Source organism: Bufo bufo, chromosome 5, assembly GCF_905171765.1.
Source record: "Bufo bufo chromosome 5, aBufBuf1.1, whole genome shotgun sequence".
Classification (NCBI taxonomy): Eukaryota; Metazoa; Chordata; class Amphibia; order Anura; family Bufonidae; genus Bufo; species Bufo bufo.
This window is the reverse complement of record NC_053393.1, coordinates 536,672,636-536,699,174: the sequence shown is the minus strand read 5'-3', so window position 1 is coordinate 536,699,174 and position 26,539 is coordinate 536,672,636. Positions and strand designations below refer to the sequence as shown.

At 45.8% G+C, this 26,539-nt stretch overlaps 1 protein-coding gene across 4 annotated transcripts in view; it reads left to right on the top strand.

The window, feature by feature from the left end:
* Positions 1–26,539, top strand: part of THSD7A (thrombospondin type 1 domain containing 7A) — a 520,549-nt gene that overhangs the window by 184,222 nt on the left and 309,788 nt on the right. Inside the window, exon 3 of one of the 4 annotated variants that reach the window (XM_040431277.1) lies at positions 3,507–3,563. The exons of the other annotated variants lie outside the window; for them this stretch is intronic. The gene's annotated coding sequence lies outside the window, so the exon portion shown is untranslated. The remainder of the gene's footprint in view (positions 1–3,506; positions 3,564–26,539) is intronic. 4 annotated transcript variants of the gene reach the window in all.

Here is a 26,539-nt window from a genome sequence, read left to right as displayed (position 1 = left end):
TTCTGTTGAGCTTCAGCTGGTGGACAGATGGCCTTAAGTTCTCCTGCAAAATGTCTTGATAAACTTGGGAATTCATTTTTCCTTCGATGATAGCAATCCGTCCAGGCCCTGACGCAGCAAAGCAGCCCCAAACCATGATGCCCCCACCACCATATTTCACAGTTGGGATGAGGTTTTGATGTTGGTGTGCTGTGCCTCTTTTTCTCCACACATAGTGTTGTGTGTTTCTTCCAAACAACTCAACTTTGGTTTCATCTGTCCACAGAATATTTTGCCAGTACTGCTGTGGAACATCCAGGTGCTCTTGTGCAAACTGTAAACGTGCAGCAATGTTTTTTTTGGACAGCAGTGGCTTCCTCTGTGGTATCCTCCCATTAAATCTATTCTTGTTTAGTGTTTTATGTATCGTAGATTCATAACAGGGATGTTAGCATATGCCAGAGACTTTTGTAAGTCTTTAGCTGACACTCTAGGATTCTTCTTCACCTCATTGAGCAGTCTGTGCTGTGCTCTTGCAGTCATCTTTACAGGATGGCCACTCCTAGGGAGAGTAGCAGCAGTGCTGAACTTTCTCCATTTATAGACAATTTGTCTTACAGTGGACTGATGAACAGCAAGGCTTTTGGAGATACTTTTATAACCCTTTCCAGCTTTATGCAAGTCAACAATTCTTAATCGTAGGTCTTCTGAGAGCTCTTTTGTGCGAGGCATCATTCACATCAGGCAATGCTTCTTGTGAAAAGCAAACCCAGAACTGGTGTGCGTTTTTTTATAGGGCAGGGCAGCTGTAACCAACACCTCCAATCTCATCTCATTGATTGGACTCCAGTTGGCTGACACCTTACTCCAATTAGCTCTTGGAGATGTCATTAGTCTAGGGGTTCACATACTTTTTCCACCTGTACTGGGAATGTTTACATGGTGTGTTCAATAAAAACATGGTAACATTTAATTCTTTGTGTGTGATTGTCTATTGTTGAGACTTAGATGAAGATCAGATCACATTTTATGACCAATTTGTGCAGAAATCCATATAATTCCAAAGGGTTCACATACTTTTTATGGCAACTGTATAACAGCCTTTCTGGGGCTTCTGACAAGGCTACATTTTTGCTTTTCCTTCTATATTCATACATTTCATGTGGGAAGTTCAGGAGACGAGAGCCCAGTAAGTTTGTTAAAGGACAAAGGAGTTAATTTTAGCATCTTTGGTCATCTAGTGCATTGAAGTGATCAAGGCTAGTATCTTTGCTGATAAACTATATGAAAATGATTATTGCTTGCATCCCCGGTGATCTAGGGTAGTGAAATGGTCATTGCCACAATCTTGCTACCCGATCTAGGGTAGTTAAAAGGCTATTTCCATCATGCCTAGTGATCTGCGGTGGTAAGGAAGTCATTGTCACTTTCTCTGGTAGTCTAGGGTAGTAAAGATTATTTTTTTTCACCATCTTTGGTGATCTTGGGCAGTAAAGCATTTGTTTTCACAAGCCCTGGTTGCCTAAGGTGGTAAAGCAGTCATTGACAGCATCCCTATGTCACGCCTTGCCCTGTGAATGTGCGGAGGTCTGTCAGACTGGCTGCACATTGTCTGACTTCTTTGTTTGTTTCGATTTGGGTTTGAGCTGGATCCACCTTCCCTCAGGTGAACTGGGTTTCATTGTTAGGGAGGCTATTTATCCCTCCTTCCCCCAGTGGCCTGTGCGGGTTATAGTTCTTTCCTGGGAGCTCTTGACTTGTGGTGGATCGTCTGCTCCAGCTCTGCTCAATATAAGTCCTCTCCTTCAATTCCCTTTGTGTGTTTTATCTCTAGGCCTCTAGGGAGACGCTTGCTTCCTCCTGGTTTGAAGAAGCAGGTAGCCTCTTCCCTTTTCCCTGCTGCTTAGGGTTTTGCCCAGGGTGTTTAGGTTTTAGGCACGAGGGCATGTGCATATCTACCCTTAGGATATGCACATGGGCACAGCAGTTTAGGGAAAGCTTTTAGGGATCGCTAGGGGGTGACCCTTTTCTCCCTAGCTTTTGGGCCTAGTCGTTTGTTCTGTTTGTTTCCCCGTGTTTGGTTATTTCCCCGCTTACCTACCTGTCGTGACACCCTAGTATTGTAAGGTAGTGAAGTGGTCTTGTCAGAATCCCTGGTGGCCCAAGTTAGTGAATGGGTCATTGCTAGCATCCCTGGTGATCTAAGGTAGTGAGGTGATTTTTGACACTATCTCTGGTGATCAAGGGTATTGAAAGGGTTATTTCCACTGTGGTGATAGAGGGTATTAAAGGGGGTTATTGCCACTATTTCTGGTCATATAGGGTAGTAAAATTTTTTTTGACACCAGCCTCGGTGATCTAAGGTAGTGAAGTCATTGCTAGCATCCCTGGTGTCCTAAGATAGTCAGATGGCATTGCCAGAATCTCTGGTGGTCTAGGGAAGTAGAGCAGTCATTGAAAGCTTCTCTGGTGATCTAAAGAAGTGAAGGGGTCATTAACAGCATCTTTAGCAGTTTTGGTGAATAAAGAAATGAATGACAGCATCACGGCTGTCTTTGGGTTTTGAAGAGGGTAATGCCTGCATCTGTAGTTCTTGTCATTGCCGGGCTGTTCTCCAGAGTGAGGCAGGGAGCCCTCTCTGCTCTCTGCTTCACTGTTCTTTTGAGCTCAGGCACTCCCCCTGCTGGCCGCACATCTCGCTGCTGAAAGCCCGGGAATCGGGATCCAGCACAGCCAGCAGCGCAATGTGAGTGTGGGAGCTCGTCATCAGGGAAGAGGGTAAGTATGTCCCCCCCCCATAAAGCTGCAGACTGGAAGCAAGGGGGGGCACAAAAGTGGGCATAACTACTCTGGGGGGGCACATATCTGGCCATAACTACTGTGAGGGGCACATATCTGGCCATAACTACTGTGAGGGGGCACCTATCTGGGCATAACTACTGTGAGGGGTACATATCTGGGCTTAACTACTGTGAGGGGCACATATCTGGCCATAACTACTGTGAGGGGTACATATCTGCGCATAACTACTGTGAGGGGGCACCTATCTGGGCATAACTACTGTGAGTAGGCACCTATCTGGGCATAACTACTGTGAGGAGGCACATATCTGGGCATATCTACTGTGAGGGGGCACCTATCTGGGCATTACTACTGTGAGGGGGCACATATCTGGGCATCACTACTGTGAGGGGGCACATATCTAGGCATTACTACTGTGAGGGGGGAACATATCTTGTATAACTACTGTGAGGGGACACAAAAGTGGGCATAACTACTGTGACAGGAATAAAGGTGGGTATAGCTGTTTTGAGGGGCCACAAGGAGGACATAACTTTTATGAAGGGGCCACAAGGTGGGCATTAGTACTGTGTGGTAGCACTTAGGGGGAATATGCTAGATTACTCAGCTATACATTGGCATGGCTCAGTCTTACAGGCCAGCACAGCGCCCCCTGCTAGTGATTTCACAGGGGCAGTCACCATCCCTTCTTTATGTGATTATTCTTTTTTTCTCTATCACCACAGGGACCTTGTTCCGGATCCAGTGGACATCACGCCAACACCAGCGACACCCTGGATGAGGTAGGGCCAGATTTTATTACTTAGGACTGGGTGAGTGTAGCCATGCATTGGGCTACGTGTAAAAATAATAAATTGCTGCCTCTTTGTATGAATTGGGGGGAGGGGGGGGGCAATCCAAAGTTTGCACTGGGGCCCATAACACTCTAGTTATGCCACTGGTTGTTGTACGATGATATATGAAATGGTGGTAGAGTCAGAGCCCTGTTTTCATGGAAATAAAAGATCTCGTTAATCATACAGGGAGCTTCCCAGCGCCTCCCCCCCCCCCCCCCGGCCTCGACGCCTCCTGCTCCTCGATGTGGAGCAGATGAATCTGCCTGGTTTTATCACTGATGTTTATGCTTCAATTACAGCCACTTAGCAAGAAGGTGCGAATCCCGGCAGTGTCGTCCGCAGCCCAATGTTTATGACACCGAGCATTAGGGCGCCGTGCACGCACCTGTCAGATACAGCCGCCGGGGCGTCTTTGAGTCCGGGGTTTTATCTCGTAGGAAGCTGTTACATATCTGCTGGGGTTTTATTCATTATTCGATCATATTGTTAATGTTTTATTAAATGGTTTAAACGATCATTGGGAGAATTGTATCCAAATTCAACTTTGAAATTAGAAATGACCTAGTTAATATGGTTCAAAAAAGACGTAAGTCCATCAAGTTCAACCAAGGGATAGATGGTATCCAATCCAACCTCCAAACACTTTACCTAAAGGGGTTATGCCATGACTAATGCAAAACAGGAAAACCCGGCATAGTCCATGACAGTCTCTTTCTAACAAAGCTAGAACCAGCCCTGGACCTCACATGGACCCAGACGATCTCCCCAGTCAGTGCTCCAATTGCTCTGCTAAATTTATTTCAAGATGGCTGCTCAGTGGAAGTGTCCTTTCTGCTACAGCTCTCGCACTAATATCACAGCTCAAAGAATGTGTCCTTTCTGCTGCAGCTTTCTCCCTATCACAGCTCAGGGGGTGTTTCCTTTCTGCTGCAGCTCTCTCCCTATCACAGCTCAGGGGGTGTTTCCTTTCTGCTGTAGCTCTCTCCCTATCACAGCTCAGGGTGTGTGACCTTTCTGCTGCAGCTTTCTCCCTATCACAGCTCAGGGCGGTGTTTCCTTTCTTCTGCATCTCAGGGGGGGGGGGGTGTCCATTCTACCACAGCTTTCTCCCTGTAACTATCACAGCTTCTAACAGTAGATCCTGCTGGTGGTAGTTAAAGTTGGGACTGAACATGTGTGACCACCTCAATGATGTTACTGAGATGGACACAGAAATAAGGAAATGAACAAACAGTAGGCGGAGCGGAGCAAATACATTTTATTGTACAGTGGCCGAACAAAATGTTTAATTGATGCAATTGCAAAAGTCTTCAGGTCCAGGACAACCTCTTTAACTACTCTTTAAAAGGGAAGCCTTATTATTAGACATTGACGCAGGGGCGGATTTGGCATTTCTGGGGTTTCACGTAAAGTTACATCTGGGGGCTTCAATCACACTGCTAAGTGTCGCCCATTAGCACTGCTAAGCCCTGCAATTGTATCACCTTTAAACCCCCTCCCCCGCTTCTCACAGCTTAGCAGTGCAACCTACAACTGGGAAGGGGTCCCTGTACTCCAAGTAATGGTGGTCAGTAGGGGTCCCCTGATCTCTGGGGCCCCAAGCGTTCGTTTGGTTTGTGTGCTGGTAGATTGCATTGATGGCATGTCAGTTCTCCAAAGTTACCAAACTGTACCTAAAAAGTTACATGCATGGTCGGGACTCATGGGACGTCCCCCCATTTTATTGGTTACCATACAGTCCTCCAGAACCACAGGGACCTACTGTATGTCCTTTACCTACAGGTACCGCTCAATCTGTTCACACGATCAAATCAAATTTAGATATATGCAAAGCTACAATGTGTCCTAATGTATACTGTACACTACCCTTAGGATCCTGTGGTCAGCACGATGTCTATAGGTCCAAACGACACCTTTTTGGCATATTTCAGACTAAGGCCTTGTGCACACAACCATATCCTTTTTTCCAGTCTGGAAACTGCGGATCCACAAAATATGGACACTGTGTGACATCTGCATTTCCTGCATCTTTTTGTCGCATTTGGTCTGCAAGTCAATAGATCCATAAAAAATGCGGACGGCCATATTTTCTAGATCCACAGTTTGCCGACTGCAAAACGGATACAGTTGTGTGCATGAGGCCTAAAAAGAGCTACAAATGCCGATAGAGGAAGGTGACTGCCCGTTGGCCATCATTGGACATTTTGTATCTTTTTTTTTCTTCACTTTGATGTTTTGTATTTATTCGTATTAATATTTTGGTTTTGCTTTCATAAAAAAGACATTTTATGCTGAGCCGTGGCCGTGTAATCCTCAGATGTAATACATAGTCCGCACATCCTGACAGGTGGATGGAAAGTGCAGTCGACCAAAATGATTACACAGCATGGCTGCTTCCACCGCGCAGCAGAAACCGTCAGCGCGGCTCAGCCCCAGATACATAAACAAACCGGAGAGCGGAACCGTAACAAACGAAACCGAGATATCTCAATTCTGACAGGAGCCTAAATAAATGCACGCTGCTTCACAGGGCATAAAATACGACAGAACACCCGCGCCGTCTGTTTATTGCACATTTGTGCTCGCGAATGGTTTATGCGCCGACTGCAAGAAATATTTGCATAACAAGCTCAGACGCATCAGCAGCTGAAAGTTATGAGCTAAAATTCTCTAAAAGGGGATCTCAGCTTTCTAGAGTTACATTAGAACCAAGTGGCAAAATAAACTGGGTTGGATTTTGCAAGGGGCCAATAGAGCAACTGTCCCCTTGGCCCCCAACACTCCAGCCATGGCTATGGACCTCTAGCATCATGGGTTGCCCAAAGTGAATATTGCTAGGAGATTCTATGGCGGAACCATTTTCATACTACGTGGCGGTAGCTTTAGGGCACTGTTTAAGAGATTAATTTCTTAGCTACATAGACGACTTTCAATGGAGTTCATGACGGATCCGTCTTGTCTACGTTAAAGATAATAAAACCGGTTCCGTTCATATTATCAGTAACGGAAGCGTTTTTGCTGAACCTTGCCGGATCCAGTAAAAATGCTCGGGGGGGGGGGGGGGGGGCCTTTCTCAGGGTTGGTTCCTTTCAGCTACAGCTGGTGGCAGTTGAAGGATAGAACTGAGCATGTTTTTCCATCTCAGTGAGCAGGACAGAGAGATTAGAAAAACGGCAAACAGCAGGTGGCGCTGTACAGATAGTTTTCATTGGATAACTCAGTAGCTATAATACATTTTAATTAAATGCAATTACAAAAGTAGAATACAAATGTGATAGCACTCTTTATCCAGCATTCTGCCCTGCCTCCATGCTGGATGAGGCATTGGTGTACATTTTGGCCAAAGCGTAATAAGCCACTCACCATGTCAAGGTCGCCTCTATTTGAGTGGTCCCTAACACTAGTTCCTACCTGTTTATGGGCCATGACAGCCACACAAAATCTAGGGAATGCAGGTCAGCGTGCACGCCAAGCACACTCTGCTTTTAACCCCGTCCGGTGCCATTACAGCTTTCATCGGATCCAGGAATGCAAGTACCAACATGCAACCCCGGACGGGGTTAAAAGCAGAGTGTGCTTGGCATGCATGCTGACCTGCATTCCCTGGACTTTGTGTGGCTGTCATGGCCCATGAACAGGTAGGAACTAGTGTTAGGGACCACTCCATAGAGGCGACCTTGACGTGGTGAGTGGCTTATTACGCTTTGGCCAAAACGTACACCAATGCCTCATCCAGCATAGAGGCAGGGCAGAATGCTGGATGCAGAGTGCTATCACATTTGTATTCTCCGTTTGTATATATATTTCGCCATAGTGATTTGCACCTACATACAGGTTGTGCTGACTCAATTCCCCAATTACAAAAGTATTCCCATCCAGGTGCTGGTCTGAAAACTGTAGAATATTTCTCGTGGGACAACCCCTTTACTGGATTATTTCCATTTAGGACATTATGGCATTTCGGTAGCAGTGTTGAGCGGGAATATTTCGAATCGCGAATTTTATTCGTGAATATCGCCACTTCGAGAATATTTAGAATATAGTGCTATTTATTCGTATTCGCGAATACTGTTGAATATTCTAATCGCGAATTTATCGCAAATATATTACATTGCCGATTTTCGCAATCAAGTAAACAATGACCAGAGATCACGGATTCTCGAATTTGTGAATTTATGGCGAATACTCGGCCAAAAATTCTGAAAATATCACAAATTCGAATATTGCCTATGCCACTCATCACTTATTCGGTAGGGCATGATACAAAAATGTCAGATAGGTGCAGGTCCCACCTCCATGAATCGCTCCTATCTCCAGACTGGAGCTCCAAAATTAACAGAGACCAATCACACTTGGCTATTTTTGGAAGACCCATATTAATGAATGGAGAACAAGATGTGTAAGTGCAGCCACCCCTCCATTTACCCTTATGGGAGCCAGTTCTTGGCTATTTTCTGAAGTCCATACCAGTGAATGGAGGGTCGCCACCTACACAGAGGTGAAACCTGCACCTCTCTCATATGTATGGCATATCCTATTGATATGCCATAAATATCCCAGATGGAACAACCCCTTTAAGCTCAACTTTCATATACAATGGAAATATATTTGCCCACTTTCCCCTTACCCATTGTATATCTGACTGTGACTCATATACTATGTGTAGACTACTCAATCTTCCTATCCCATGATTGATCGCTCTGTACTGGGATATGTCTACCCAACCAATCCTCTTGTCATTGGGCAGTTATAGCAGTAATTATGGTCCCCGGAGGTATCTCAGCTATATCATGCCTAATATTTCTGTACATGGGAGATGCTGCAACTTAATAGATAATATGTTACAGGTTTAGAAGGTAACAATATCTCCGGAGAACCAAGCAGAGTCCATTGATGTACTGTGTAATACTTCATTTGGCCTGTGGTGGTGCTGCGGGGAAATTGAACACTTGTTGCCAGATTCCTCCATAGATCACAGCTGATCGCTTAGCCTTTCTGCAGTATGAAACCTATGATCAACTAATTTGAGTTTTTTTTCTTTTTCTAATGAAAATCGATTGTCCAAAGCGGAGAACCCCTTTAATATCTACTTTAATTAGGGCAATTAGGAATTTCTCGCATCATGTGTCAGTTGTACCATGAGTGAAAGACCGGTTCTGTACATCTGTTCCTGCAGATTCTGGATGTGTTTACAAGTCGTCTCATCCAAATTCCAGCAAGGCTGATGAGTCTGACCGCGTCTGTGACAGATTTTCTACATCGTTACATTTTAATGCTCTCGCTCCATTGTTACGATACACACTGAAAAATAACTAGAAAGGAAAGATCTGGAATCATTTAGGTCACTTTCCATAAACGACTGTTGGGGGGATCAGCAAATCATTATCATGAAGCATGGATGGAAGTAAAAAAAGATAACATCAAAGATAAAAAGGGGAAAAAGACGATAAAGAAAAAAGGATGACAGAAAATAACAATGGAAAAAAATAAAATTTCATAGGAACTGAAGAGATAAATGGGAGATGGATAGATGACAGAAGACACAAAGGAAATTAAAAGAAAAAAAAGAAAAATCTTTCAGAGGTATTGAATTGGGGATTTGGAAAGACAAAAAATGACAAGATGACAAATCTATGAAAAATATTCCAATTATATTTAATCCTAAAAGAACAGAACGTACAGGTCTATCAGAACGTCTCCAGTTCTAGTAATCAGTCCCCAGACCCCTCTATTACCACTCCTGACACTGTGACTCTACATACACAATGAACAAACATACACTATGTTACATATTCACACACTGCATAGACAATAAATGCACACACTACACGCATGTACCACTTACAACACACCATTAATGGGCAACACTGCTCACAGTGCCTATTTTTCTCACACAGACTGCTCCCCGTGCCCCCTCTTTGTCTCTCTCACACAGACTGCTCCCCATTCCCCCTCTTTTTCTCTCTCACACAGACTGCTCCCCGTGCCCCCTCTTTGTCTCTCTCACACAGACTGCTCCCCATTCCCCCTCTTTTTCTCTCTCACACAGACTGCTCCCCGTGCCCCCTCTTTGTCTCTCTCACACAGACTGCTCCCCATTCCCCCTTTTTGTCTCTCTCACACAGACTGCTCCCCGTGCCCACTCTTTGTCTCTCTCACACAGACTGCTCCCTGTGCCCCCTCTTTGTCGCTCTCACACAGACTGATCTCTGTGCCCCCTCTTTGTCTCTCTCACACAGACTGCTCCCCATGCCCCCTCTTTGTCACTCTCACACAGACTGCTCCCCGTGCCCCCTCTTTGTCTCTCTCACACAGACTGCTCCCCATGCCCCCTCTTTGTCTCTCTCACACAAACTGCTCCCCGTGCCCCCTCTTTGTCACTCTCACACAGACTGCTCCCCGTGCCCCCTCTTTGTCTCTCTCACACAGACTGCTCCCCGTGCCCCCTCTTTGTCTCTCTCACACAGACTGCTCCCCGTGCCCCCTCTTTGTCTCTTCACACAGATTGCTCCCCGTGCCCCCTCTTTGTCACTCTCACACAGACTGCTCCCCGTGCCCCCTCTTTGTCTCTCTCACACAGACTTCTCCCCGTGCCCCCACTTTGTCTCTCTCACACAGACTGCTCCCCATGCCCCCTCTTTGTCTCTCTCACACAGACTGCTCCCCATGCCCCTTCTTAGTCTTTCTCACACAGAATACCCCCACATGGCTTCTCTTTCTCACATAGAATGCTCCCCCATGCACCCCTCTTCTCTCACACAGACTGTTCCCCTTACCCCCACTTTGTCACACAGACTTCTCTCTAATACTCCTATTTCCCACACAGTCTGTGCCCCTCTTCTTCTCCCACAGACTTCTCTCCCTTGCCTCACTCTTTTTTCACACAGACTGCTCCCTATGTCCTAACATTTATCAAAGTACAACTTGGGCTACTTTCCCACTCGCGTTTGGTGCGGATCCGTCATGGATCTGCACAGACGGATCCGCACCGATAATACAACTGTCTGCATCCGTTTGTATTATCTTTAACATTGCCAAACGGATCCGTCTTGAACACCATTAAAAGTCAATGGGGGATGGATCAGTTTTTTATTGTGCCAGATTGTGTCAGTAAAAACTGATCCGTCCCCATTGACTTACACTGTGTGTCAGGACGGATCCGTTTGCTTCCGCATCGTCAGGCGGACACCAAAACGCTGCAAGCTGCCTCCAGAGCGGAATGGAGGCGGAACGGAGGCAAACTGATGCATTCTGAACTGATCCTTATCCATTCAGACTGCATGCATGATCGGTTTTGGACTGCCTGTGACTGCAGTGTTAGCTTGAACCAAGATTGAACTTTATCATATTCCTCTGCCTTGTACGTGCTAGCCTGAGGATGGACCCCGAAGGTCATCTGCAATTGTGCTTACATAGGATAAATCAAAGGAAAAGGGGGCATTATCTGCTGATTAGTTACACAATATTAACAACTAAAATGTGCAGTTTCAGGCAGATATAAAGCAATTGCTCCAGAAGTTCTCGACATGTTTTTCGAGGATAATCATCCCAGGTGTCCGGTCTGCGTGTCCAACATGGGCATAAAGCTTAGGAACGTGAACTTCCAAATTACATATACCCTTGTTACATAATGATAAGATGTATGCAAATGTATCACGTGTAATTGTATATTCTTATATTCTTAGTTATCCAATCATAAATGTTGTAACCACCCAGAAACGCCCAGTTACTCCCATAACTCTCCACTCTTTATATCAATAAACGTTTTGAGGCGGCCCAGAGATCTCCTCAGATACAATCCTTGATTGTGTCTGTGCTATCGGCCGATTGATTGATTCTTCAAATTGGTTATATTAATTACCTTGTACTTGAACATTGAACTACTCTAAGGCCCCTTTCACACGGGCGAGTATTCCGCGCGGATGTGATGCGTGAGTTGAACGCATTGCACCCGCACTGAATCCGGACCCATTCATTTCTATGGGGCTGTGCACATGAGCAGTGATTTTCACCCATCACTTGTGCGTTGCGTGAAAATCGCAGCATGCTCTATATTCTGCGTTTTTCACGCAACGCAGGCCCCATAGAGGTAAATGGGGCCGCGTGAAAATCGCAAGCATCCGCAAGCAAGTGCGGATGCGGTGCGATTTTCACGCATGGTTGCTAGGAGACGATCGGGATGGGGACCCGATCTGTATTATTTTCCCTTATAACATGGTTATAAGGGAAAATAATAGCATTCTGAATACAGAATGCAAAGTAAAATAGAGATGGAGGGGTTAAAAAAAAAAAATTAATTAGCTCACCGAGTCCACTTGATCGCGTAGTCTCTGTCTTCTTCTGTAATGTTGAGCTGCCGGCTAAGGACCTGTGGTGACGTCACATCACATGATCTAATCACATGGTCCCTCACCATGGTGATGAACCATGTGATGAGCACAGTGACGTCATCAAAGGTCCTATTCCTGTGCACAGCAAAGAAGAAGACAGAAGAGATGCCGGGCTGCGCGATCAAGTGGATTAAGGTGAGTTAAATTATAATATTATTTTTTTTAACCCCTCCAGCGCTATTGTACTATGCATTCTGTATTCATAATGCTATTATTTTCCCTTATAACCATGTTATAAGGGAAAATAATACAATCTACAGAACACCGATCCCAAACCCGAACTTCTGTGAAGAAGTCCGGGTTTGGGTACCAAACATGCTGATTTTTCTCACGCGCGTGCAAAACGCATTACAATGTTTTGCACTCGCGCGGAAAAATCGTGCATGTTCCCGCAACGCACCCGCACCTTTACCCGCAACACCCGTCTGAAAGAGGCCTAACAAAGACATATTTTACAATTTGATAGGGGAGCCAAAAACCCCATAAATATTACAATCAAAGAGGTGCAGAAAGGGGTACCATGGTGGGAATAGAGCAAAAAAATGCTGATATGTTTAGTAAATAGGCTGAGGGTCGGGAGGATGAAGGAGCCCCTGACCCTGCACTGTACCCTAAGTACCCTAACATTGCAGAGCACCCTGCAAGGGGGAACCCTATAACACTGCAACCTACCCCCCCCCCCCCCCAATCAGTCCCTATACTGTACGATTCTTCCCACCTCCTGAGTGCGGATTCACCAGGGGACTGATGGGATTAGTCATACCAGAAGATGGTGACTTCCACAAAAACAGATCTAGAAATGTTCACATAGATCACTTCATGAAAATGCTTATTTATCCCGGGAGGTCAGTGGAGTGAGTTGACCCTTTGTGGCCCATGTTATCGTTATTCATTACCATTCATTTTTCATCTACTGTCCAACTGCTACGTTTGGCATTAAAGGGTTAATGATCTCCTTTCTCACAGATGTTGGGTTGAGTCATCCAAAATGGACCCCCGAAAGTAAAGGAGACCATATTGCGCTTGTGGGGCATTCTCTCCATTCTTTTTTATGGGAATTCTGAAGAAAAACCAAGTAAGCGTGCTCGGCTATTTTCAGAAGTCCCACTGAAATGAATGGAGAACATGCTGCGTGAGCGGGGCCATCGCTCCATTCACCTCTATGGGGGTTCTTGAAACTAACACAGAAATGAATGGAGGGCAGCTGCGCATTTGCTAGGTTGCTCTCCCCTCACTTTGGGGGTCCCATTCTAGAGCTAGGTGCAGGTGCCAGATGTGGGATCTGCACCTCGCTGACATTGTATCTCAGATGAGAATGCCCCTTTAAATCCTGTTCCCCTGTCTCCTCCATTCCAGCACCACAGAACAGGGGGGAGAAGAAGTTAGGATACACAAGCTGCCACTGCCAGACATGAAAGGAGATCAATGATGTGCAACCTACCTTAGTGAGGTGGGGGTCCTGTGAACCCCCCTAGCTCATGGATCCAGTCATAAAGGTGACCACTGCAAACCCTAAAGTTACACCACTGAATAGGGGTTGTAGTCTTTAGCCCCATCACATACAGTCTATTCCAGTTTTTGCCTGAAGGACCCAACTGCCACCAGATGATCCTCTGGTCAAGCAGGTTCTGACTCAATAATAGGGCCCAGTTCTAAAAAAAAAAGTCCATAAAGTTCAGCAGCCACAGGTCCTTCTGAGGATGAGGGGTGAAGCAGATGGGGTGATCCTGGAACCTCTACCCATTCAATGCATCATCTTTTCTTCTGATGACTCAATGATATTCAGCTCTGGTTATCTCTACAGGATGAGCACAGATGTAGCAGAGCTGAACCTTCCTTGGAGGATTGAATGGTTTGTGTGCTATGCAAGAGCCACTGACCGGCTATACCCTGGAGGGGCGTGACTAAGCAACTATCTGGTCTTCACTAGAGCCTCTGATGGTGAGGATAGGCTTGGGCCATTAGGGTAGTCACCAGGTGCCACTCCAGAGCAGTCCCCGAGTCAGTGACAGCTGACCATGGGGTTAGAGATACCGGTGCAAAGCACAGAGGGAAAAGACATAGTCAGGAAGTCCGCAGTCAGGGCAGGCAGTGAGCAAGCAAGGTCCGTTGAATCGAGAAGCAGGGTCCAGTACACAGTAAAGCAGAAGCTTCAAAACACACAAGGAACTAGACATGCTAGTGACCAAGATTGCTCAGGCGGAAGCACCTTTAAATACTTCCTGCAATCCAACCATAGGCTGGTAAGACAGAGGGCGTGTACGTGCTGCCTCACAAGGGAGGAGAGACACGCCTGTGCACGCCCCAACAACAGTACAAGACTAAAGCAGGAAGTAAACTCTGGCACGGCGCACAGATACAACAGTTAAGCTACCTACTGTCCACTCGTGTCAGCACGGCACATGGCAGCAGGAGGGAAAGAGGGAGCCCGGCGCCCGTGCCCACGGGTAGAGGCAGCAGCGCCGGCACGGACCGCTGGGCTAACATTGTGTACTTTGTTAATTCTCAGATAAAGGAGTTGTCTGTCTATTATTGGGTTCCCCAAAAAGAAGCTCATCTCAAGGTGTCCCTACAGTTTACACTGACAACAAGTCTTCAGTTTTCCTGCAGTGCCTCTACAGGCGAGATGAAGTATTACATCATTTTGTATTTAAAAGGACTCTCAGTGTAAGGCTACTCTTTGTGGCTTTTTATTAGTTTTTGAAGCTAGGTTCTCTAATTCAGACAACCTCTTTAAGGAAAAAGTGTGGGCCCTAGAGCTAGAGCTGTACCTGTGTGCCCCCCCCCCCCGCCTTATGTACCCAGAAAAATGTATAGTGTGAAATACAGGGTCTATTGGGGCCACCAACAGAGGAGAGAGCTACCCCTCTATCTAGCCATTCAGTAAAGGCAATGCGTCCTACAGGAATCTACAGATCAATATTCTTTATTTTACAATGAATCGGGTCAAACCATTACCTCGGCTCTGCTACATCGGTGTGGGATTGGAGCTTTGAACCAGCATAGTGACCTACACGAGGTGGAAAGTACAGGTAAAGAATAAAGTCCGGCTCCTCTCTTACAAATGAGATTTTATTTTATGGTGACCTCTTGGTCTCTCGCTCTTATGAGAAGTCCATAACCTCGCCAGGCTCGCCTTTCTTCTCTTTGTTGCCACAGGAAGATATTTCAAGATTCCTTTCAGATGATTTCTGCTCTGATGCCCTTTTAATCTGTGAGCAATGTTCATCCATCCTGTCTGAAAATGGCATCCCCCTCTGCCCCCCGCTTCTATCTGCTCGCCTGAACACTTGCTTAGGATGTCTATGTCAGTATCAGGGCAGGAAAGTCACCGTTACACTGTGGGATATACCATTGTATGAGCAAAATTCTGTATATACCGCCTTCACCCCGCCAGCCACTCAAGTCTAACTAAGGGTTAAAAGCTGTGGACACCTTCAGGATCATTTTCTTTTATGACTCCATTTTACTCATTTTAGGCTAAAAATCTTTTTTTTTTGTTCCAATTGATCTCCATTAAAGAAAATGTTCAGCCATTTCTGAGCTGCAAGGGTTAAAAATCAATCTGTTTTCATTGAATTCCGTCATCTGACGGCTCATGTGTAGCTCTTGTCTCTGATCATTCATGCACTATAGCTCGAACCGATAAGAAAATGGCTTAACTAAGTGCTTCTAAGGACAGGAGATCAAAGACAAGAGCTACACATGAACCATCAGCTGACGGGATTCAAAGAAAATAGAAAGTGACAGCTTACAAACAGACTGATTTTTAACCCTTGTACCTCAGAAATGGCTGAACATTTTTAATGGAGACCAAGAGAAAGAATTGAATTTTGGGACCTCAGAAATGGCTGAACATTTTTTAATGGAGACCAAGAGAAAGAATTGAATTTTGGGACCCAAATTAGTAAAATGGAATCATAAAAATGCCTCCGAAGGTTTACATAGCTTTTAATACATCCCCAGTAACATGATTGACCATCTGCTTTCACGTGTTTCAGGCTGGGCTCAGGTATGTGGATGTTCATGGAGAATACATTGTGTGGTTGTCTTACATTAGCTGGGCGTGAATGGAAATAGTTAATAGCTCAGAGCCTAAGAGACCGCCATATATTGTCTACATAATACTGCCATACAGTTAATACTAGAGCTTTCCCAAATAATAACACCATGTAGTGCTGCTTCAACAGTGCCATTCATTGTTTAATATTAGCGCCAGATATCACCAAAATAACAGTGCCGTACATTACCTAAATAACGCTGCCTTATAGTGCTGGAACAACAGTGCCATCCATTCCCCAAATAATACCACCCTGCAGTACTGCTTCAGTAGTGCTATTAGTTTCTTAATAGTAGCACCATGCTGTATATCACCAAAAGCAACAGTGCCGTACATTACCTACAGTAAATAACGCTGCCTTATAGTGTTGAAATAACAGTGCCATCCATTCCCCAAATAATACCACCCTGCAGTACTGCTTCAGTAGTGCTATTAGTTTCTTAATAGTTGTGCCATATACTCCTGAAATGAATATGCCACATATTACCTAAATAATGCCATCGTACAGTGCTAGAACGACAGTGCCATCCAGTGCAACTGTACAGTGTTGAAATAGCATCCATTGCCAAAATAATGCCACAATATAGTGCTGAGCCATCCATTTCACAATATAGAGCCATCCATTTCCAAAAAAGTGTATTGCCATACAGTGTTGATATAAATGTCATCCATGGCCTAAGTAATTCCACAAGACAGTGCTGGAACAAAATGGATTCACAAAAAATACTGGCATAAAAGTCTAAAGCTAACAGTGCCATCCAGTCCCTAAATAATACCGCTGTGCAGTGCTGAAATCACAGTGCCAGCCATTTCTTTAAGCAGTTTAGGCAGGGTGCTGAATCTCCTTAAAGAGACCGGTCCTGTATGCAGGCTTATTGCAATGCTCCATGGGAAATGAACATGCAAAGAGCGATCTCTGAAGGAAGAGAACCTTCCCGCCAGCGCCACCTATTGGAAGTGGACAAAGACAAATATCCATCCGTAGAAAGCTTGCCCCTCTTCCAGTAAGTCTCCATACCGGACTGGTGTCTTTAACCCTTTTAAGGACTTAGGACGTACCGGTATGCCCTATTTCCCGAATCCTTAAGGACTCAGGGCGTACCGGTACGTCCTAAGTTTAAATCGCGATTGCGGCGCCGTGGGGGTTAATCCGAACAGGATGCCGGCTGAATGATTTCAATTGACAACGCCAGAAGGGGTCATGTCAATTCAGACCTGCGGTTTGCTGCGCTTTCTGCAGTTTCTGATCCCCGCGGTCCTTGACCGCGGGGATCAGAAACTTTAACATGCCCAAAATATAGATTTTTTGCGGGCAGTGCGGGAGGTGGGCGGTGCGGCAGGCAGGATCGCGATCCCCCGCCCGCCTCCTCTTGAATAATCATTTGTGTACAGTGGTTATACCAGAGTGTCAGCACATTGCTGACACTCTGGTATAAACGGCTGACATCTGTGCTGTGATGTCAGCCGTTTAACCCTTTCCATGCCCACCGGGGGGCTGCTGTGCCTCTGCAGCCCCCAGACAGGATGGGGTGACAGAGGGAGGGAGCCCCCCTCCTTCCCCTTCCCCATCTGCTCAGTTGTGGCCACAGCTGAGCAGACAGGGAAGGTTCCCATGGCAACAGGACGCTTTCTCAGGCATCCTGCTGTCCATGGTGCTGAACAGATCTGTGCTAAAGGCATAGATCTGTTCAGACAAAGTGCAAGTAAAATACAGTACAATACACTATATAGTGTACTGTACTGTATTAAACAGACATCATACCCACTAAGTCTTCAAGAACCAAGTGGGTCTGGGTCAAAAAAATGAAAAAAAAAGTGGAAAAAGTAAAGATTAAAAAAAAAAACATTTATCAATGAATAAAAATGAAAAAAAAATAAAAAATACAATACACATATTAGGTATCGTCGCGTCCGTAACGACCTGATCTATAAAACAGTCATGTTATGTTCACCGCACGGTGAACGCCATAAAAATAAAAAAATAAAAACTATGAGAAAATTGAAATTTTGCCCACCTTACTTCCCAAAAAAGGTAATAAAAGTGATCAAAAAAGTCGCATGTACGCCAAAATAGTACCAATCAAACCGTCATCTCATCCTGCAAAAATCATACCCTACCCAAGATAATGGCCCTAAAAATGGAAAAAATATGGCTCTTAGATTATGGAAACACTAAAACATGATTTTTTTTGTTTCAAAAATGAAATCATTGTGTAAAACTCACATAAATAAAAAAAAAGTATACATATTAGGTATCGCCGCGTCTGTATCGACTGGCTCTATAATAATATCACATGACCTAACCCCTCAGGTGACCACCGTAAAAAAATAAAATAAAATGGTGTGAAAAAAGCAATTTTTTGTCATCTTACGTCACAAAAAGTGTAATAGCAAGCGATCAAAAGGTCATATGCACCCCAAAATAGTGCCAATCAAACCGTCATCTCATCCCACAAAAAATGAGACCCTACCTAAGATAATCACCCAAAAACTGAAAAAACTTTGGCTCTCAGACTATGGAGACACTAAAACATGATTTTTTTTATTATCTATAGCTATTTCTTGTTATCTTGCCTCACAAAAAGTGTAATATAGAGCAACCAAAAATCATATGTACCCTAAACTAGTACCAACAAAACTGCGACCCTATCCCATAGTTTCATAGGGTCACTTTTTTGGAGTTTCTACTCTAGGGGTGCATCAGGGGGGCTTCAAATGGGACATGGTGTCAAAAAAACCAGTCCAGCAAAATCTGCCTTCCAAAAACCGTATGTCATTCCTTTCCTTCTGCGCCCTGCCGTGTGCCCGTACAGCGGTTTACGACCACATATGGGGTGTTTCTGTAAACGACAGAATCAGGGCCATAAATAATGAGTTTTGTTTGGCTGTTAACCCTTGCTTTGTAACTGGAAAAAAAAAATTAAAATGGAAAATCTGCCAAAAAAGTGAAATTTTGAAATTGTAGTTTTGAATTCCATGAGGGGTGTAGTTTCTTAGATGGGGTCACTTTTATGAAGTTTCTACTCTAGGGGTGCATCAGGGGGGGCTTCAAATGGGACATGGTGTAAAAAAAAAAACAGTCCAGCAAAATCTGCCTTCTAAAAACCATACGGCGCACCTTTCCCTCTATGCCCTACTGTGTGCCCGTACAGTAGTTTACGGCCAAATATGGGGTGTTTCTGCAAACTACAGAATCAGGGCAATAAATATAGCATTTTGTTTGGCTGTTAACCCTTGCTTTGTTACTGGAAAAAATGGATTAAAATGGAAAATTTGCTAAAAAATCTAAATTCTGAAATTTTAACACCATTTGCCATTAACTCTTGTGGAGCACCTAAAGGGTTAACAAAGTTAGTAAAATCAGTTTTGAATACCTTGAGGGGTGTAGTTTAAAGAATGGGGTATTTTTTAATAAATAAAAATGATTTTTTTTAACTTCATTTTACCAGTGTCATGAAGTACACTATGTGACAAAAAAAACGATCTCAGAATGGCCTGGATAAGTCAAAGCGTTTTAAAGTTATCAGCACTTAAAGTGACACTGGTCAGATTTGCAAAAAATGGCCAAGTCCTTAAGGTGAAATAGGGCTGAGTCCTTAAGGGGTTAAGGAGATTCATTACCCTGCCTAAGACAGAATCCTCCTCCATCCCGAAACAGCTGTCTATGGATGGATATCTGGCGTGGCAATATTTCCGTGGCTCTATTCTCTTGTTGGAAAGTCAGACTTTGACCCATAGGGAGTCACTTCCAGTAGGTGGCGCTGGTGAGATGGTTCTCTTTCTTGGGAGATACCTCTTTGGATACCCATTCCCCTCACTCACAGAAGGTGCTGACACTAGAGTCTCTCCTTCTCCTCCATGGAGGTGAAGTCTGGGCAGAGATCAGACAGTCTCCTGAAGTGAGCATCCCTCACTGCTGAGTATTTGGGGCACCGCAGCAGGAAATGAGCCTCATCCTCCATGGCTTCCTGGTTGCACTGCTGGCACAGTCTGCTCTCCATGGGCATGTACAGTACCTCTGTCGGTGACGCCCGGATTCAATGAGCAGGCTGTGGGCGCTCAGTCTGTAGCGGCTCAGGATCTGTCGGTCTCTTGGATTGGGGAGTTTCTCCAGATATGGGGCCAGTTTGTACTCCCTCTGCAGGCTCTGCTATACTGTCAGCTTCTGGGATGTTCTTATGTCGTTCCTCCAGACGCTAATATACTCCTCTTTGTACTTGTGCATCGTCCTCTGGATTTCACCCTTTGTCAGGCTATATTGGTTGGTGGCTTGGGCAGGCTGGGTTTGGGTGACTTGTTGCAGGGTGCTTTGTTTTTCTGGGGCTTCTTGGTGTAGCAAGGCTTTGTGATGGTAGGAGCTGGGACTGCTGCTATGAAGATGGGCTCTGAATGATAGCGCCCTCTTCTGTACAGCAAAGTAGAGTAGGAATCTGCCCAGTTCTGCTCGACAGGCGCTGTTCGAGGTGCTCCTGTGGACCTGGAGAAAGTGTTTGCAGAGTTCTAGGTGGAATAGTTCTGTTGGCCCAGAGTCTCCCACTTTGCCCGGTCTGGGTATATGTCTGGGCCCCAGACTTCGCTGCCATACAGGAGGATTGGGGCGATGATGGTGTCAAGGATTTTAAGCCAGATGGTCACTGGTGCTTTAAGGTGATACAGACGCCTTCTGATGGCATAGAAGGTTTTGTTCGCCTTGTCTTTCAGTGTTTCCATGGCTTTCTTAAAACTCCCTGATTGGCTGATTTCTAGGCCCAGGTAGGTGTAGCTGTCGGTTTCTGAAATTGGACAGTTGTTTAGCAGGAAAGGAGGACGCCCGGCTGCTTTTCGGTTTCTTTTCTGGAACACCATGATATTGGTTTTCTTTGGATTAATAATGGGCAGTGCCCACGTGTTACTGAACTTCTCCAGGATTTTCAGGTTATCTTGGAGACCTTTCTCAGTTGGCGATAGTAGCAGAAGATCATCTGCATAAAGGAGAAATTTCACCTCTGTGTCATGGAGGGTGAGACCAGGTGCTGTGGAGGACTCCAGAGCCGCCGCCAGCTCATTGATGTAGATGTTAAACATGGTTGGACTGAGGCTGCAGCCCTGTCTGACTCCTCGGCTCTGCCGGAAATAAGCCGTTCTCCTCCTATTTACCTTCACGCTGCATCTGTTCTCAGTGTAGGAACTTCTGATGACATCATATGTTTTTCCTCCTATTCCGCTTTCAAGAAGTTTCAGGAATAGGCCCGGATGCCACACTGAGTCAAAGGCCTTCTTAAAGTCCACAAAGCAGGCATAGATCTTTCCATGCTTTGTATTGTGTCTATGGCTCTTGATGAGGCTCTGCAGGGTGTAGATGTGGTCCGTGGTGCGGTGGTTTGGTATAAAGCCTGCTTGGCTTCTGCTGAGGATGTATCACGGTCGGCGTGGCTATCACATACGTGACACAGAGGGAGGGAACGAGGAAGGCCCTGCCCAAGTGAGAGGGAAGATGGTGACCCCTGACTCACCTGGCGGCTGGCACCTGGCTGCCCTGACGTCCCTAGACGGGTTCCTCACCCGTACGCCGATCACGTGCCTAAAGCCCTGGCTTTCCCTGAGCTGAGCCCTAGGTAGTGAACAGGGCGATGGGAACACTAGTCCGCACCACTAACTCTAAGGGAAAACACCAAGGGGAGGACAGACAACACAGACTCAACATATATTCCCAGGTGGGCGACAACAGGAGACAACAATAAGCCCAACAGGGATCCGGAGGGTAGCACTCAGGAACAACAAGCAGGATTCACCACTCCAGTGGGTCAGTATAGATGTCCAGGCAGGAAGCTCTATAACTGGCAACTAGAGAAGTGTGAGGGGAGAATATAAGGAGGTAGGGAGTGGCAGACAAGAAACAGCTGAGGAGGAGAAGCTACGGATCCCTGAGAGAGACAAAAAGGACAGCAAGGCAAACACAGAAAACAATCACTAAAAAACAACGTGATCTTTAGATATGGAGCGCGCAGCCACCCGCTGCGACTTCCTGACCCCGGGTATAACGGAGTCAGACGTGGCTCTTGATACCCTCGTGACAGTACCCCCCCTTTCACGAGGGGCCTCCGGACACTCAGGACAAGGTCTCTCCGGATGAGAGGCATGGAAAGTCTGAATTAACCTGTTGGCGTTTACCTCTGACGCTGGAACCCACATTCTTTCCTCGGGACCGTAACCCCTCCAATGCACCAGATACTGAAGAGAGCGGCGGACCCGACGAGAATCAACAATTCTGGCTATTTGAAACTCCAGATTACCAGCCACAATGACAGGAGGAGGTGGCAGCGGCGATGGTTCTAGAGGTGGAACATACTTCTTGAGTAACGATTTATGGAAGACGTTATGGATCTTAAAAGTCTGAGGTAGCTCCAGGCGAAAAGCCACAGGGTTAATGACGGCTACTATTTTATAGGGACCAATGAACCTAGGACCCAGTTTCCAAGAAGGAACCTTCAACTTAATATTCCTAGTAGACAACCACACATAGTCATTCACTCCTAGGTCCGGACCTGGCGACCGTTTCTTATCGGCCATGCATTTATATTTACCACTCATCTTTTTCAAGTTAACTTGCACCTTCTGCCATACCGATGAAAGAGATGAAGAAAACCTTTCCTCTTCGGAAACCCCAGAAGACCCCCCGTCTTTGAAAGTACAAAATTGGGGATGGAAACCGTATGCACCAAGGAATGGTGACTTGCCAGTGGACTCCTGATAATGATTATTTATGGCAAACTCAGCTAACGGTAAATATGATGACCACAACTCTTGGTTTTCAGACACAAAACACCTTAAATATGTTTCTAGGTTTTGGTTGGTACGCTCAGTCTGTCCATTCGACTGAGGATGGAAAGCTGAGGAAAAGGAACCCCCAAACGGGAACAAAAAGCTGTCCAATACTTAGAAATAAACTGGGTTCCCCGATCCGAAACCACATCGGAAGGGACCCCGTGAAGCTTCACGATTTCACTGATAAACACCTGAGCGAGAGTTTTAGCATTAGGAAGTGCGGGTAGCGCAATAAAGTGTACCATTTTGCTAAACCTGTCTACTACTACCAAGATAACTGTTTTACCCGCTGACAACGGTAAGTCAGTGATGAAATCCATTGACAGATGTGTCCATGGCCTATTGGGGATGAAAAGTGGCAATAAAGACCCTGCTGGACGTGTATGAGAGACTTTCGCGCGTGCACAAGTAGAACAAGTAGACACGAAATCCATTACATCCTGACGCAACCTTGGCCACCAAAAACGACGAGATAATAGCTCCAAGGTTGCTTTACTACCCGGGTGTCCAGCAAGTGCCGAATTATGATGTTCTTTTAATAATTCAAGACGCAGGTTTAACGGTACAAACAATTTCTCTGAAGGGCAAGAGGCCGGGGCGTCCCCCTGAGCCTCTAACACCTTTCCCTCTAGAACAGAGTGTACAGCAGAGACAACCACTCCTCTTTGTAAAATAGGTACCGGATCACAAACATTACCCCCTCCAGGGAAACTACGAGATAATGCGTCTGCCTTGGTATTTTTTGCCCCAGGACGATAGGTGATTACAAAGTTAAATCTGGTAAAGAATAGCGACCACCTAGCTTGTCTAGGGGTGAGACGCTTAGCCGATTCTAGGTACAGAAGGTTCTTGTGATCCGTAATCACCGTGACGGGGTGGATTGCTCCCTCTAAGAAGTGACGCCACTCTTCAAGCGCCAGTTTAATCGCCAACAGTTCCCTATTTCCAATATCATAATTCTTCTCCGCAGAAGATAATTTTTTGGAAAAGAAAGCGCAAGGACGCCATTTGCCAGGAGACGGACCCTGAGACAATACAGCTCCCACTCCCACCTCTGACGCATCTACCTTGACAATAAAAGGCTGGGAGACATCAGGTTAAATTATAACAGGTGCCGAGGTAAACCTCTCCTTTAGAGAGGAAAATGCATCTTTAGCGGCGACAGACCATTTGGAAAAATCCGTCCCCTTCCTAGTCATGTCGGTAAGGGGTTTAACGATCACTGAATAATTTTTAATGAACTTTCTATAGAAATTAGCGAAACCCAAAAACCGTTGTAGGGCTTTAAGGTTCTCAGGAAGATCCCAATCTAAAATTGCCTGAACCTTCCCAGGATCCATGCGGAAACCTGAAGCAGATAATAGATATCCCAGGAACTGTAATTCCTGAACAGCGAAGACACATTTTTCACTTTTCGCATATAATTTATTCGTCCGTAGGACCTGCAGTACTTGCCTGACATGCACCTCATGTGTTTTCAAATCAGCCGAATAAATTAAGATATCATCTAGGTATATGACTACAAACCTGCCGATGAGATGACTAAAAATATCATTAACGAAATGTTGGAAGACCGCAGGGGCATTGGTCAGACCGAAAGGCATAACTAGATTTTCATAATGCCCCTCAGGGGTGTTAAAAGCTGTCTTCCACTCATCCCCTTCCCTGATACGAATCAGATTGTAGGCCCCCCTAAGATCAAGTTTGGAGAACCACTTAGCACCCGCAATCTGATTAAAAAGGTCAGGAATGAGAGGAAGAGGGTATGGGTCACGGATGGTTATCTGGTTTAACTCACGGAAATCTAAGCAAGGACGCAGGCCCCCATCTTTCCTTTTAACAAAGAAAAACCCTGCAGCCACGGGTGAAGAAGAGGGTCTGATGTGTCCCTTAGCCAGACTCTCGGAGATATAATCTTTCATGGCTTGTCTCTCGGGACCCGAAAGATTATACAACCTGGACTTGGGTAATTTTGCCCCGGGAATCAGGTTAACCGGGCAATCATAAGGACGATGAGGTGGTAGTTTCTGACAACCCTTTTCAAAAAAAACGTCCTCAAAGTCCGAAATAAATGTAGGTAGGGAAGCTATGGAGGCGATTAGGCAATTGTTATTTAAGCAATTCTCTCTGCAATGCTCACTCCACTCCAATATCTCCCTGGCCTGCCAATCCACCACTGGATTGTGCGCTATCAACCAGGGAAGAGCCAATACCACCGGAGAGGGAAGGCCCTCCAGAACGTAACATGAAAGACACTCATTATGGTGGTCCCCTACCCGAAGGTGTAAATTACGAACAATGTGGGTGAGGTTTCTCTGAGACAGAGGAGCAGAATCTATAGCGAATACGGGAATAGGTCTCTGCAGCGTGCAGAGAGACAAACCCATAGTGCGGGCAAAATGGGCATCAATCAAGTTTACCCCTGCTCCACTGTCTAGAAAAACATAAATAGACTCCGTCTTAACACCAAAAACAATGACCGCTGGTAACACAAATTGAGATGTTCGTATGGAGGAAACGTATACCCCCCGGCTGACATCCTCCGCACAGCCCGGGGTTAGTAGTTTTCCGACGGTCTTTTGTTTTTGAGAAAGGAGGGACAGACATTAATGAAATGACCCCTCCCCCCACAGAAAAAACAAGCCCCCCCCCCCTACGGCGAACCTCGGGAGGACGGACCTGACGAGAAGTTCCGCCTAGCTGCATAGGCTCATCTAAGTCAGTACAGGCTGACTGTTGCTTGGGAGAGGTAACCAATTGCTCCGGAATTTTCGATCTCTCCCTAAGACGTCTATCTATTCTGATAGAGAGGGACATAACAGCATCAAGGGAAAGGGGGGTCTCATACAGCGCCAGTGCATCCTTAACCCTTTCAGATAACCCAGAGCAGAACTGACTCCTGAGAGCCGGGTCGTTCCACTGAGTATCCATAGCCCACCTACGGAACTCTGAGCAATATTCCTCTGCTGACCGATCTCCCTGTAGGAGTCTCCGTAACTTCGACTCAGCCAGGGCGACTCGGTCAGGGTCATCATATATGAGACCTAAAGCCCCAAAAAATCCCTCCACTGACCGAAGAGCCTGAGAACCAGGGGGTAACGAGAACGCCCAGGATTGCGGATCCCCCTGAAGCAGGGAAATGACAATCCCTACCCGCTGTTCTTCATGACCTGAGGAGTAAGGGCGCAACTTAAAATATAATTTGCAGGCCTCACAGAACGTCGCAAATTTGTCCCTTCCCCCAGAAAATCTGTCGGGAAGAGCAACCTTGGGTTCAGTGACAACCTGGTTACCCATAGCAACCGCTGGGGGTGCGGTCTGCTGCATTTGCTGCTGTTGTTGGAGAACAGACGCCTTCAATCCTGCCACCGCCAAAGACAGGCTTTGAAGCTGTTCTGCCAAGGCATCAATAGGATCCATATTGGAATCTAAGTAGAGAGAGAAAAAAAAAACAACAAATAAAAAATTATATACATTTTTTTTTTTTCTCAAAAAGTAATGGCCAGTTATAATATCACGGTCGGCGTGGCTATCACATACGTGACACAGAGGGAGGGAACGAGGAAGGCCCTGCCCAAGTGAGAGGGAAGATGGTGACCCCTGACTCACCTGGCGGCTGGCACCTGGCTGCCCTGACGTCCCTAGACGGGTTCCTCACCCGTACGCCG